Source organism: Cibotium barometz, chromosome 57, assembly GCF_041138505.1.
Source record: "Cibotium barometz isolate CiBa-2024 chromosome 57, ASM4113850v1, whole genome shotgun sequence".
Lineage (NCBI taxonomy): Eukaryota > Viridiplantae > Streptophyta > Polypodiopsida > Cyatheales > Cibotiaceae > Cibotium > Cibotium barometz.
Genome location: NC_141102.1, coordinates 10,365,203 through 10,381,563, shown reverse-complemented (window position 1 = coordinate 10,381,563; position 16,361 = coordinate 10,365,203).

The window sequence follows — 16,361 nt, the reverse complement described above, 5'->3', positions numbered from 1 at the left end:
TTAGCAAGGTGTCAAAGGTTAATCAAGTTTTATAACTGGCCTAAGTCAAGGAAAATAACCAAGCTTAATAAATAAACAGATGACCACCCTGTGTCTACTCTAAGAACAAGTTAATACCGCGAGCCTAGGGACAAGAAACATCAGAGTTACAGGAGCCTTTTGCCTTTATTTTTTTATGCACGGATAATTTTTACACACAATGGCGACCTTCCTAAGGCAAAACTAACATCGATCCTGGTACCATGTTTAACACAAGGCATTATCCAGAAATCTATTAGGTCACCTTAGGCAAGGCTACCCCCTACCAACCAAGGCATCGGTCTGGAGTAGAATACTCCTCGCCTACCAAGTATCAATAAGGCGATAGGCCAACATTAAAACACATCATAGACTTGTATTGCCATTTATTGTAGGGCTTTTTTTTAAATTTATTTCTTTTGATCTTCGCTCCTGAATTATAATTTGTCTTGTATCCTTTCGACAAAGGGGTAAAAGCTATGTCCTAGAGGTCAACACACACATGGCCAGGTGTTAAACATTAAGATGGTTTGACCCTAGACCTAAGACAATCGTATTCCAAGGTTAACTAAAGACTGCATGCATTCTCAAGAATATATCCAATAAGGTTAAACTCATTAATGATTCACACTAGCACGTCAGGCAACTTCAAAAACTAAGTAGTACATTGACAATTTCCATGTGGTCATGCATTATAGTTCATGCAATTAATTGAACAGTAATAACGAAAGAGAGTGGGTATGGAAGAATTACACCTGTATTTTGGAGATCTCCTTGATTCGATGAGAAAAATGCCTGTAATTTGATGAGATATTTATGTATGAGCGTTGCGGCTATCTCAGGACTTGAAAGCAAACCCACCTCAAACTTTTCTACCTGTACAACCAACTAACAAGCACTATACCTCGAGAGGCACATCAATGTGAAAAATTAAAGACTCGTTTAAGGAATCCAAACTAGAAAAAACTTTTCCACCAGTACAACCAACTAACAAGCACTATACCTCGAGAGGCACATCAGTGTGAAAAATTAAAGACTCGTTTAAGGAATCCAAACTAGAAAAAACTTGAAAACACTAACCTACCTACTAGTCACCACACTACTACTGAGGATATAGTAAGAGGATGTTGTAGAGTCCTGGCTCTAGCCCTAAGGCTAAGCCTCTATCCGCATCATCCAAATAAATAAATAAAGTCAACCTCAGTAGTGCCATAAGTTTCATCCGTCCATTCATCATTGTCAGATATTTCCTTTTCATTTTCCCATCCACATAAACTCATCAAGAATGTAACCATGCGAGGATAGTCATCTTGTGGAAAAGGAAAGCATTGGGCTAATGGGGATATGTCCTCTACGGAGTAGGGGTCAGTCATGGTCAATAGGCGAATTAGCCATTCTAATTCCTCAACATTTTCCTCTCTGGCTAGTACATCTATATGATCCCATTCAGTTTCAATTACAGGATAGCACATGTAGAATATCTGAGAAAGGTACAGATGATACCTCTCACCAAAGGTGAATGAAGTGTGCGATGTTCTTGCATTTGCCATATCTGCAAACACAGATATAGCATCAATAGGTTTATGACAGGTCAATCTAGTTCTTGATTGTATACGGATATTTCTCCTCTTTTTGTGCTCTTGCTCTTTTTACTATTTTTTTTTTCTCTTTTCTTTTGTATGTATGAAGCTATATATATACATCCCCTTGAATTTGGCAATTACATGGTCAGGGGAGAAGGTTAGGGAGGAAGCAATAGAATGTCGAGCGTGAGTACATACTCCCCATTTCCTTGGGTAGATCATATTTCTGCAATGATGTTGCAGCCTCTTGGAACCAATTTGTCCAGCGGGTCATAGGTTGTGATGTGGGAAGATAGCTTTTTATGACCCTTGTGTGGCCACATCCAATTGCAGAGATGTTAGTGTATGCTCCCATTGACGAATGGAGGAAATGGTTTCCGACGATACTTTTACAAAGGGAGACATAGACTCATTGGTCTCTTGTTGGGTGTTGACAAGAGTAGGTGTAGAGCATGTAGAAACTTCTATATCAGTGTGTGCCTGGCATGAGGAGCTAGAAGCTTCATGTGGCTCCCCCCTTCCTGAGCTAGGTGGTAATGATCGATATCGTTTGGGAATCCAAACTAACTCTGGACGAAGTGGTGCGGAGCACTCTGTTACCTTTCCCTTACCACGATCTTGAATTGTCGTTAGGGTGGCAACAATTGGTTTGCAAGGTTTTACAGGTGATGTAGAGGGATTCAGCTTATGTTTAGGGACCCAAATCTGGTCATTCCCCTCATAGTACCCTTGGGCTACTAATAATTTTTTAGGGATCCATCGTGATGTTACATTGCCCTTTCTCGGGTGGGTAGTTGTTTCCTTCCTACAAGGCTTCTTGTCTGAACGAGATTGAGCAGGGGAAGTAGCTATTAACGAAGCTTTTGGGACCCATTTGTATGTACTCTTTGGCATAGTAAGCGGAGCTTTAGAGACCACCCTGCATGTTTCCACTCTTGGCGTTGAAGCGTTAGAGGGGTGGCAAACAATCAAAGATGGTTTTGCCACTCGACTTTGTGATTTTTCGTTATCCAGCATTTTGTCCAGAGTCGATGGCTTAGGAGCGGGATTTTGAGCGGTCATACTGAGTGTTGCTTCTTGCGTTGTGACTCGTCTGGTTGCCCAATTGGTGGCCAACATCCATTTGTGCCCTAAGTTTATAGTGCCTTCCATGGTACCAACAAGCATAACCAAAAAGCTTTAAATTACAGTCCCCTTGTCATAGGCAACCGGAGTGTGCAGAATTCCTGAGACAGGGGTTTTCTTCTTGTTGATACCTTGAACTTGGATAGCACTCTTGGATAAAGGTGGTTTTCCAAGTTGACACCACACGCCATATGATAGCAAATTGTGTTGAGCTCCTGTATCCAATAATGCATTATATAGCACCTCCAGGTAAGGACTCTGTAACTCAATTGGGTATCTTAGAGGTGGGTCAGATTCCAGTGAATCCTCCTCTGCCTCCTCGAAAAATACTTGCGTAATTCCCAAGTTGGCTTCTCGTTGGCGCCTAGCACGCTGTTGACGTTCTTTGGCTTCAACTCTCGCTTGTATTTTCTTAAGCTCAGCTTGTTCTTTAGCTGCCTTCTTTTGATGGATTGCATATAACTCCTCTTGGCTTAGGGGGTCATAGTATCTTTTGAATATACTCCCATTAAGAAATCCAATGGTTTCAACTCCGTCTTGCGGGGTAATTTCACATACTCTATACGGTCCTTTACCATATTTGAGCTTTTTCTTTTCGTTACGCACTCCATACATCAGGACTTTATCCCCAACCTTGATGTCCTTGTCCTTTAGGTGGCGATCAAACCATTTTTTCCTTCTATCCTTCTTTACAAGGGCATTGTATACAGCCAATTGTCTTTCTTCATTTAGCCGCTCAAGGATATACAGACGCTCTGCTAAGGGATTACCATCCCAACCCTCTTGAGTAGCAACACGAAGACTAGGAATGACAAATTCCCACGGCATGACTGATTCTTGACCATATACCATTTTGAATGGTGTGCAATTAATAGCCACTTTGTATGCAGTACGATAGGCCCATAAAGCTGTTGTAAGCTTTAGATCCCAATCCGTGCGATGAGCTTCAACTATCAGAGATTAAGGTCTTGTTGGTACTCTCGGCTTGGCCATTCGCTTGCGGATAGTAAGGAGTAGATTTATTGTGAGGTCCCCCTGTTCCCACCGAGCAACGGATTCGGGTACTAGCAGCGGAAGTAGCACTTCTCGCACGGGACAGGGGTCCCACATTCGGGGCCTCGTCCCCACGGATATCCGGACAAGAGATTAATCTGTCGGTTTTTCCAAAACCGAACCCGGAAAAAACTTCCCTTACCCGGAAAGCACGGGCGATTCCACCAGGATAATTTTTTACTCTAACGTAGTCAAGATCATTACTGATCACGCTGATCCAACTGCACCTATAAAGATACTCGGTCGGATCAAGGAAGAAACTTGCACTTGGATCATTGGGATCAACGCTTTTTTCCCCATCAAGAGGCACAGTCGTTGATTCCTATCCATAGAACAATTACTATCCGGGACTTACTTCATCTATCGTAATAACAGAAATTGAGTCTCGGTTTACGGATCCATCAGTCCAGCCTAACCCCATCCGATCCCATGGGTTAGCCAACCGCCCAACCACTGTAGTGATGGGATCCAATTTGGAATTTGGTTAGGTTTTGTCCCGGGTACCAAGGAAAAGAGTTCCAAGGCCCCCTAGCCGGAATTTCATGCAAACATAAAACTAGCCACACCACTTACACACCCAATATGAAAATTGCATTTTTCCTAGCATCAGCTAACTTTAAAACAATCCTTTAATGAAACCATAGTACCACTGATCACAATCTCCCAATTTATCCAGTTGATTCATAATTTCCCATCATTCCTTCATCAGAGTATCTATGGCATCATTGGCAACTAGAACGCTCACCACCTGTCCACACAGAGGCCGTTTCCATAGTTCCTAGCCCATAATACTCGGCAATATAATCACTTATCAAGATGGACTCTCGTTGAAGATCAGCAAGATCAACCAACAGATCCATATAAAAGAGCCATGGACTCATCCGTTGAGGACCAGCAAGGTCAGTCAACCAGATCCATGCCCGGTTTCACAAAACAACTCTTACTCCTTGTTCCAATATCTTCCTCGACGCACGCGTGGGTATCCTAGGCGACCCAGAGCCCGAGCACCGTATGGTCAACACCCTCTAGGATCCTTCGCAGGTGACCTAGCGCTTCACTCATAGGCCGCTTCCTTGGTCCCTCATCCACCGTACCGGAAGCTCACCATTTTAATCGAACCGAGGCTGGTCAAGACCTCGGTCGACCTTGCTACGCAAGACGTCCTCCATTGACTCTCTGTCAGCAGTTGCAACTTTATCAGTTAGGTCTCCATGACCTTAATCACAAGACGGTGAAAATGCTTCCCCAGCATTCTTGACATAAAACAGCCATTTACAAACAGCATTTACAAACAGTTTACAAATATAGTTTCTATATTAACTCTCATTTTTCCACATTATCCCTCATTAATCCACATTACTTATTCCACATTCCATGTATATGTGTACTCATCCAATCACCTCCTTTTCCATCTCTTCACTTCAGATTCCTTCACATCACATATCATATATTCACATCCATATCCACATCCACATCCACATTCACATCCATACATCCACATCTACATGCTTATCTCCATTTTCACATCCTCATTTATACATCCACATCCCATATCCACATTCATACATACCCATCCATATCCACATCCACATCCACATTCATATCCATGCATCCACATCTACATGCTTACCTCCATTTTCACATCCTCATTTATACATCCACATCCCATATCCACATTCATACATACACATCCATACATCCACATCTACATCCACATACATACATACATCCACATCCACATTCCACATTCACATCTATAAATCCACATCTACATTCACATTCACATACATCCACATCCACATTCCCATACATCCACATCTATACATCCACATTCCACATTCACATCTACATTCACATTCACATACATGCATCCACATCTACATGCTTACCTCCATTTTCACATCCTCATTTATACATCCACATCCCATATCCACATTCATACATACACATCCATACATCCACATCTACATCCACATACATACATACATCCACATCCACATTCCACATTCACATCTATACATCCACATCTACATTCACATTCACATACATCCACATCCACATTCCCATACATCCACATCTATACATCCACATTCCACATTCACATCTACATTCACATTCACATACATCCACATCTACATTCACATTCACATACATCCACATCCCCATTTCCATTCACATCTATACATCCACATCTACATCCACATACATACATACATCCACATCCACATTCCACATTCACATCTATACATCCACATCTACATCCACATTCACATACATCCACATCCACATTTCCATTCACATCTATACATCCACATCCATTCACATCTATACATCCACATCTACATCCACATTTACATCTATGCATATACATCTTCATGCATATATCCAATTTCATGTTCATACATCCACACTCCCATCTCCATATCCACACATCCACATACATACATCCATTTTCACATTCCCATTTATATAACCCCATATACCTTCACATCTAATCTTTTACATCCCATCCATTCTCGCCCTATCACAACCCATATACATCTTATCCTATCACATACACTTCTTACCTCATCCCCCCATACACATCTTAATTCATCTTATCACATCCTAACTTATTTCATAAGCATCTTATCACCTCTTATCACACCTCTTATCACATCCTATCACTTTCCATACGCATCTTATCAATTCTTATCACATCTCATACACCTCTTATCGCATCTTATCACATTTCATATCTTTTTGAAAAAAAAGAGAATTCTTTTATTTGATATAAGATTTCTATACACATTTATTTATACATAAATTCCATTTAAGGAGACTAACACTTTCGAAATTAAAATCAATCTTTAATGCATCTTCTTATGCATGATTTCAATTTGGTAGGGAATTATACTTTTAGAATAAAAGAATTTCTCTTATGCATCTAAGTTAAGCATAAAATCCATTTATGAGGAAAATCATACTTTTAGTATAAAAAGAATATCTTTTATGCATACCTATATGCATGAAATCCAATATGATAAAAGTAACACTTTTGATATAAAAATTTTTCCTTTATACATACTTCTATGCATGAAAATTAAAAATGATAAAAGTAACACTTTTGATATAAAAATTTTCCTTTATGCATACTTCTATGCATGAAAATTAAAAATGATAAAAGTAACACTTTTGATATAAAAATTTTCTTTTATGCATACTTTTATGTATGAAATAAAAATGATAAAAGTAACACTTTTGATATAAAAATTTATCCATTATGCATACTTCTATGCATGAAAATAAAAATGGTAAAAATAACACTTTTGATATAAAAATTTATCCTTTATGCATAATATTAAAATTCAATTTCTCCATGATTATAATGAAATTCTTTCAATTAATCTAGGATGATGATTCCTAGAATATGGTAGGAAGTCCTCTTTTTATGCTTTGAATGAAAATTTTTTATGCATAATTTTTATAAAAATTTTGCCATAGCTCCGCTGCTATGACTGATAAATCTCAATTTTTCTAAGGGATAAAGCTTATCATTAAGGAAATAATTAAAATGATTCTCTAATTGGATCCTTAATCCATAATGGATTGAATCATCAATATACATAAACTAAAAGTATAAGAAAAAGCCATTAATTTGGCCTCAAGCATAGCTTAATCTTGGGTTAAGGAAAAGCTTTATGAAAAGCTTGATTTGGATTGAGAATGGGTCATGAGTATGACCATTTCTTGAGTGAGAGAGAGAATTTACATAAGAATCATTAGAATTTAAACATAAATAAAAATTAACTTCAATAGCATTTATTAAATTATGTAACTCTTCACTACTATTCAAACTTCAATAGCATTTAAAAAAAAACCATACCAATTAAACTTCTCAAGCTTGAGAGGGGTTGAGAAGAGAGAAACATTGAGAAATTATAGAAAGATGAATATTCACTAATTACCTTACAACTTGCTTGATTCTTTGTTCACGGTAGAGGCCCCCAACCAATCAATTGGTTAAGTATGTTGATGGAGCCACTAATGGGGATTGAAGAAAGAGGGAAGCTCCAAAAACTAGTGAATTATTAAATGAATTCACAGTTCTTGGCTTAGGTGGAGTAGAGTAACGATGCATAAACACTATATATTTTTCAACAAGGGTGAGGCTTCTATTTATAGGAAAATTTGAGCTCCTAACCAAACAAACTGATTCTAGAATTTTCTAAATCAGTTTGGTCAATATTTGACCATTTTTAGGTCAGTTAAGCTAACTTTTTGGAACTAGACTTGAATGAGGAGAGAGGAGAGATGAAATATCTCAATTTTTATGAGTTTAAAACTCATTCAAGCATGTGAAATATGCACCTCCTTTAAAGAACTCCCCTTCCTTACATATGTCATATTTTTAATATTGCTCATAGTTTTTTACTAATAAACCTTGTACATTTTCAACTCTTCATCTTATGTGAAATATGCACCTCCTTTAAAGAACTCCCCTTCCTTACATATGTCATACTTTTAATATTGCTCATAATTTTTTACTAATAAACCTTGTACATTTTCAACTCTTCATCTTATGTGAAATATGCACCTCCTTTAAAGAACTCCTCTTCCTTACATATGTCATACTTTTAATATTGCTCATAATTTTTTACTAATAAACCTTGTACATTTTCAACTCTTCATCTTATGTGAAATATGCACCTCCTTTAAAGAACTCCTCTTCCTTACATATGTCATACTTTTAATATTGCTCATAATTTTTTACTAATAAACCTTGTACATTTTCAACTCTTCACCTCATGTGAGCATTTACTCATTTTTGGGTATTTTCTTTTTACAAGTTGGATTTATCTCCTCCCTACACATGGATTGATGCTATTGGTCCATAGGAACCTTAATTCGACCATAGTCTAAAGATTTCTGAAAATCTAGACCCTTAGGCTAAGGTTCTTTATAGCTATTTTCAATTAATTCCAATTGCACATTGGAAAATTCTTTTTGAATTTCTGTTTCAGGGGAACTCATCTGAATTAGAAGAGATATTTTTCTATCCAAAAATATTCAAAATCTGAATATTCTCTCTCTAGAATATTTTTCTCTCTCTAGGCTAAAACAGATAGAAACAAGGTCTTTATATTTCTGAAGAGGGATTGATTACAGGGAAAGATACTAGACATCAAAAAGGGGTTTGGGAGAGGAATCTTACATTCTACCCCACTTAAAAAACGCGAGATGTCCTCATCTCGCAAACTAGGATAATTTCGCAAGATGCACGAATTATGAGACTTAGAGAAAAATTTAAATCAGGATTAACCACCAAGAAAAAGTCTCAAAGAGAGCAAGATTCAAGATAAGAACAAGATTTAAACTTTATTCATTCTCGGAACTTATACAGTAAAGATAGAAGAACTCTTTACACTTCCATAAGCCCGTCCATCATATGATCACAAAAGCAGCACTCACAAGCTGCACAAGTATAGGGTAACTCATCTATGGGAATGATTCTGCTGGTTATTGCCGCACCTATCTCAGTGGTATGAGGTGATCTAACAAAAGGACCTCTGAGAGGCAAGCCAAAAACGGGGTAAAGGCATATCTTCTCATGAGGAAGAAAACACGCCAATAAGAAGACCCGCTCAGAAAACCCAGGATGCCTTGATCTCATGACGCAGTAGTATCGGGGACCCAAACCCAAAGCTTCAATAACCATGGCCAAGCGGACATTGTTACGGAAGTGCTGCTGACCCCAGGGTGTTACCCTAGTTATGTCTTGATAGGTCCGCCATTTGGTCTGCGCTACAGAAGTTCCCAAGTGAGGGAAAAGTGAGCGCTCATACTGTTCTATAAAATCCTTCTTCACAGACTCACTTGCGTCTTGAAGGTGAGGAATCATTATGGATAAAACTAATTCTTGTTGCCAAGCCATGAAGGAGATTAGGAAGAAAGGAGATCGATGGGAGTAAGATTACTGTGAGCGACAAGTAAAAGTTACGACTTATATAAAGGAAGGAGCTAGCGTAACTTAGAAGCCAACGGTAGCTTGCCACTGAAGTTTTACCGTCTTTCCATGATTTGGGTTTGGCACAATTTTCTATAGAAGGCATTAAGAACTTTGAGATGAGGAGATAAAAGAAGCTCGTAAGCTAAGTCACTTACTTTCTTTGAAGTCAGATAAGGCTCACAATATCTGGGGGATAACTTCTTAAACTCCCCAATAGATAAAGAACTTCTTTTGTGCCGTACTCGAATGAAGACTAAAACCTTGGTATCCAAAACACCGATTTTCACTTCTGAACTCATTGTTCTGAATCCTTAAAACAGCGTGACTCCTGAGAAGTATTCTAGGGAAAGGGTCTTCCTTTTTTTAAACAGAATCTTTCTTTTATTTTTGAGAGGGAATAATTTTAAGATCAAAAAGGGAGATTCTTACTCCTGTATGCCTCAAAGGCTGGGGAGGAATCTTACATTCTACCCCACTTAAAAAGTGTGAGATGTCCTCATCTCGCCAAGTAGAGGACAACTCTTTTTCTTAAGATCCAATTTATTCTAGGGTTCCTTATATTCTGGTCAACCCAACAGAATACGGGGATAAATATCCCTTATATAGAACTCATCATTAAATAAATTCATTTCAGATCATATCATTCATATCTTTAATACGATAATGGTCCATCAGATCGAAATTTTTTCTTTCTGAACATTCCTCCACGGGAATTTCAGTCAAGCAAGTTTTCAATTTGTCATCCCTTAACTTGATATACCGAGTCAAGAGTTAACAGTAGTACTTTGACAGCACAATCCACTAATCTCATAGTGATTTATTGAAATCATTATCATCATTTATCATTACAGGGACTCGTCCCATTCATCCTCATTGCGGTTTTGCTCAAGTTATTATATTTCAACTAAATTTCAAAAATCATCATTTTTCAATCAGAATCCCAATCAATTCATCAGTTCACAAATAGAATTAAAAATCATATCAACCACATTCAAATTCATCATCTGGATAGCATTAATGCTTATAATTTCAAGTCTTAGATTTACTCGTATATACTGTCAGTAAAGAGCTGCAGTTATACTCTCGGTATATACGGATAGTCACGGCCCTTGGAATTATAAGGTAAATACCATCATGTCTAGGCCTCAAGCAAGCCAAGGATTCTATATAATTGCGGTACTTCCATCTGAAGACCCAATTACCAAATTACGAATTTCAATTTGAATATCAAATTGTATGAATTATATCACACAATTACAACCTTTTTGTGTTTCTTGATAAATTTCTGACCTATTTGTCTTCTCAATTGATCTTTATTAACCAAACGCTCTGATACCAACTGTGAGGTCCCCCTGTTCCCACCGAGCAACGGATTCGGGTACTAGCAGCGGAAGTAGCACTTCTCGCACGGGACAGGGATCCCACATTCGGGGCCTCGTCCCCACGGATATCCGGACAAGAGATTAATCTGTCGGTTTTTCCAAAACCGAACCCGGAAAAAACTTCCCTTACCCGGAAAGCACGGGCGATTCCACCAGGATAATTTTTTACTCTAACGTAGTCAAGATCATTACTGATCACGCTGATCCAACTGCACCTATAAAGATACTCGGTCGGATCAAGGAAGAAACTTGCACTTGGATCATTGGGATCAACGCTTTTTTCCCCATCAAGAGGCACAGTCGTTGATTCCTATCCATAGAACAATTACTATCCGGGACTTACTTCATCTATCGTAATAACAGAAATTGAGTCTCGGTTTACGGATCCATCAGTCCAGCCTAACCCCATCCGATCCCATGGGTTAGCCAACCGCCCAACCACTGTAGTGATGGGATCCAATTTGGAATTTGGTTAGGTTTTGTCCCGGGTACCAAGGAAAAGAGTTCCAAGGCCCCCTAGCCGGAATTTCATGCAAACATAAAACTAGCCACACCACTTACACACCCAATATGAAAATTGCATTTTTCCTAGCGTCAGCTAACTTTAAAACAATCCTTTAATGAAACCATAGTACCACTGATCACAATCTCCCAATTTATCCAGTTGATTCATAATTTCCCATCATTCCTTCATCAGAGTATCTATGGCATCATTGGCAACTAGAACGCTCACCACCTGTCCACACAGAGGCCGTTTCCATAGTTCCTAGCCCATAATACTCGGCAATATAATCACTTATCAAGATGGACTCTCGTTGAAGATCAGCAAGATCAACCAACAGATCCATATAAAAGAGCCATGGACTCATCCGTTGAGGACCAGCAAGGTCAGTCAACCAGATCCATGCCCGGTTTCACAAAACAACTCTTACTCCTTGTTCCAATATCTTCCTCGACGCACGCGTGGGTATCCTAGGCGACCCAGAGCCCGAGCACCGTATGGTCAGCACCCTCTAGGATCCTTCGCAGGTGACCTAGCGCTTCACTCATAGGCCGCTTCCTTGGTCCCTCATCCACCGTACCGGAAGCTCACCATTTTAATCGAACCGAGGCTGGTCAAGACCTCGGTCGACCTTGCTACGCGAGACGTCCTCCATTGACTCTCCGTCAGCAGTTGCAACTTTATCAGTTAGGTCTCCATGACCTTAATCACAAGACGGTCAAAATGCTTCCCCAGCATTCTTGACATAAAACAGCCATTTACAAACAGCATTTACAAACAGTTTACAAATATAGTTTCTATATTAACTCTCATTTTTCCACATTATCCCTCATTAATCCACATTACTTATTCCACATTCCATGTATATGTGTACTCATCCAATCACCTCCTTTTCCATCTCTTCACTTCAGATTCCTTCACATCACATATCATATATTCACATCCATATCCACATCCATACATCCACATCCACATCCACATTCACATCCATACATCCACATCTACATGCTTATCTCCATTTTCACATCCTCATTTATACATCCACATCCCATATCCACATTCATACATACCCATCCATATCCACATCCACATCCACATTCATATCCATGCATCCACATCTACATGCTTACCTCCATTTTCACATCCTCATTTATACATCCACATCCCATATCCACATTCATACATACACATCCATACATCCACATCTACATCCACATACATACATACATCCACATCCACATTCCACATTCACATCTATACATCCACATCTACATTCACATTCACATACATCCACATCCACATTCCCATACATCCACATCTATACATCCACATTCCACATTCACATCTACATTCACATTCACATACATACATCCACATCTACATGCTTACCTCCATTTTCACATCCTCATTTATACATCCACATCCCATATCCACATTCATACATACACATCCATACATCCACATCTACATCCACATACATACATACATCCACATCCACATTCCACATTCACATCTATACATCCACATCTACATTCACATTCACATACATCCACATCCACATTCCCATACATCCACATCTATACATCCACATTCCACATTCACGTCTACATTCACATTCACATACATCCACATCTACATTCACATTCACATACATCCACATCCCCATTTCCATTCACATCTATACATCCACATCTACATCCACATACATACATACATCCACATCCACATTCCACATTCACATCTATACATCCACATCTACATCCACATTCACATACATCCACATCCACATTTCCATTCACATCTATACATCCACATCCATTCACATCTATACATCCACATCTACATCCACATTTACATCTATGCATATACATCTTCATGCATATATCCAATTTCATGTTCATACATCCACACTCCCATCTCCATATCCACACATCCACATACATACATCCATTTTCACATTCCCATTTATATAACCCCATATACCTTCACATCTAATCTTTTACATCCCATCCATTCTCGCCCTATCACAACCCATATACATCTTATCCTATCACATACACTTCTTACCTCATCCCCCCATACACATCTTAATTCATCTTATCACATCCTAACTTATTTCATAAGCATCTTATCACCTCTTATCACACCTCTTATCACATCCTATCACTTTCCATACGCATCTTATCAATTCTTATCACATCTCATACACCTCTTATCGCATCTTATCACATTTCATATCTTTTTGAAAAAAAAGAGAATTCTTTTATTTGATATAAGATTTCTATACACATTTATTTATACATAAATTCCATTTAAGGAGACTAACACTTTCGAAATTAAAATCAATCTTTAATGCATCTTCTTATGCATGATTTCAATTTGGTAGGGAATTATACTTTTAGAATAAAAGAATTTCTCTTATGCATCTAAGTTAAGCATAAAATCCATTTATGAGGAAAATCATACTTTTAGTATAAAAAGAATATCTTTTATGCATACCTATATGCATGAAATCCAATATGATAAAAGTAACACTTTTGATATAAAAATTTTTCCTTTATACATACTTCTATGCATGAAAATTAAAAATGATAAAAGTAACACTTTTGATATAAAAATTTTCCTTTATGCATACTTCTATGCATGAAAATTAAAAATGATAAAAGTAACACTTTTGATATAAAAATTTTCTTTTATGCATACTTTTATGTATGAAATAAAAATGATAAAAGTAACACTTTTGATATAAAAATTTATCCATTATGCATACTTCTATGCATGAAAATAAAAATGGTAAAAATAACACTTTTGATATAAAAATTTATCCTTTATGCATAATATTAAAATTCAATTTCTCCATGATTATAATGAAATTCTTTCAATGGGCGACCCAGAGGCCGAGCACCGTATGGTCAGCACCCTCTAGGATCCTTCGCAGGTGACCTAGCGCTTCACTCATAGGCCGCTTCCTTGGTCCCTCATCCACCGTACCGGAAGCTCACCATTTTAATCGAACCGAGGCTGGTCAAGACCTCGGCCGACCTTGCTACGCGAGACGTCCTCCATTGACTCTCCGTCTCAGCAGTTGCAACTTTATCAGTTAGGTCTCCACGACCTTAATCACAAGACGGTCAAAATGCTTTCCCAGCATTCTTGACATAAAACAGCCATTTACAAACAGCATTTACAAACAGTTTACAAATACAATTTCTATATTAACTCTCATTTTTCCACATTATCCCTCATGCAATCCACATTACTTATTCCACATTTCATTTATATGTGTACTCATCTAATCATATCATTTTCCATCTCTTCACTTCAGATTCCTTCACATCACATATCATATATTCACATCCATATCCACATCCATACATCCACATCCACATCCACATTCACATCCATACATCCACATCTACATGCTTATCTCCATTTTCACATCCTCATTTATACATCCACATCCCATATCCACATTCATACATACACATCCATATCCACATCCATATCCGCATTCATACATACACATCCATATCCACATCCACATGCATACATTCATTATCACGTCCTCATTCATACATCCACATCCACATACATACATACATACATCCACATCCACATCCACATTCTCATTCACATCTATACATCCATATCTACATGCACATTCACATCCATACTTCTATGCTCGGTGGGAACAGGAGGACGTGATAATGTATGTATGCATGTAAATGTGGATGTGAATGAGGATATAGATGTGGATGTATGAACGTGAAAATGGATATATGCATGAAGATATATATGCATAGATGTGAATGTGGATGTAGATGTGGATGTATAGATGTGAATGGATGTGGATGTATAGATGTGGATGTATGGGAATGTGGATGTGGATGTATGTGAATGTGAATGTGGATGTGGATGTATGTATGTATGTGGATGTAGATGTGGATGTATGGATGTGTATGTATGAATGTGGATATGGGATGTGGATGTATAAATGAGGATGTGAAAATGGAGGTAAGCATGTAGATGTGGATGTATGAACGTGAAAATGGATATATGCATGAAGATATATATGCATAGATGTGAATGTGGATGTAGATGTGGATGTATAGATGTGAATGGATGTGGATGTATAGATGTGAATGGGAATGTGGATGTGGATGTATATGAATGTGGATGTAGATGTGGATGTATAGATGTGAATGTGGAATGTGGATGTAGATGTATGTATGTATGTGGATGTAGATGTGGATGTATAGATGTGAATGGGAATGGGGATGTGGATGTATGTGAATGTGAATGTAGATGTGGATGTATAGATGTGAATGTGGAATGTGGATGTATAGATGTGGATGTATGGGAATGTAGATGTGGATGTATGTGAATGTGAATGTAGATGTGGATGTATAGATGTGAATGTGGAATGTGGATGTATAGATGTGAATGTGGAATGTGGATGTGGATGTATGTATGTATGTGGATGTGGATGTATAGATGTGAATGTGGAATGTGGATGTATAGATGTGAATGTGGAATGTGGATGTGGATGTATGTATGTATGTGGATGTGGATGTGGATGTATGGATGTGTATGTATGAATGTGGATATGGGATGTGGATGTATAAATGAGGATGTGAAAATGGAGGTAAGCATGTAGATGTGGATGCATGGATGTGAATGTGGATGTGGATATGGATGTGTATGTATGA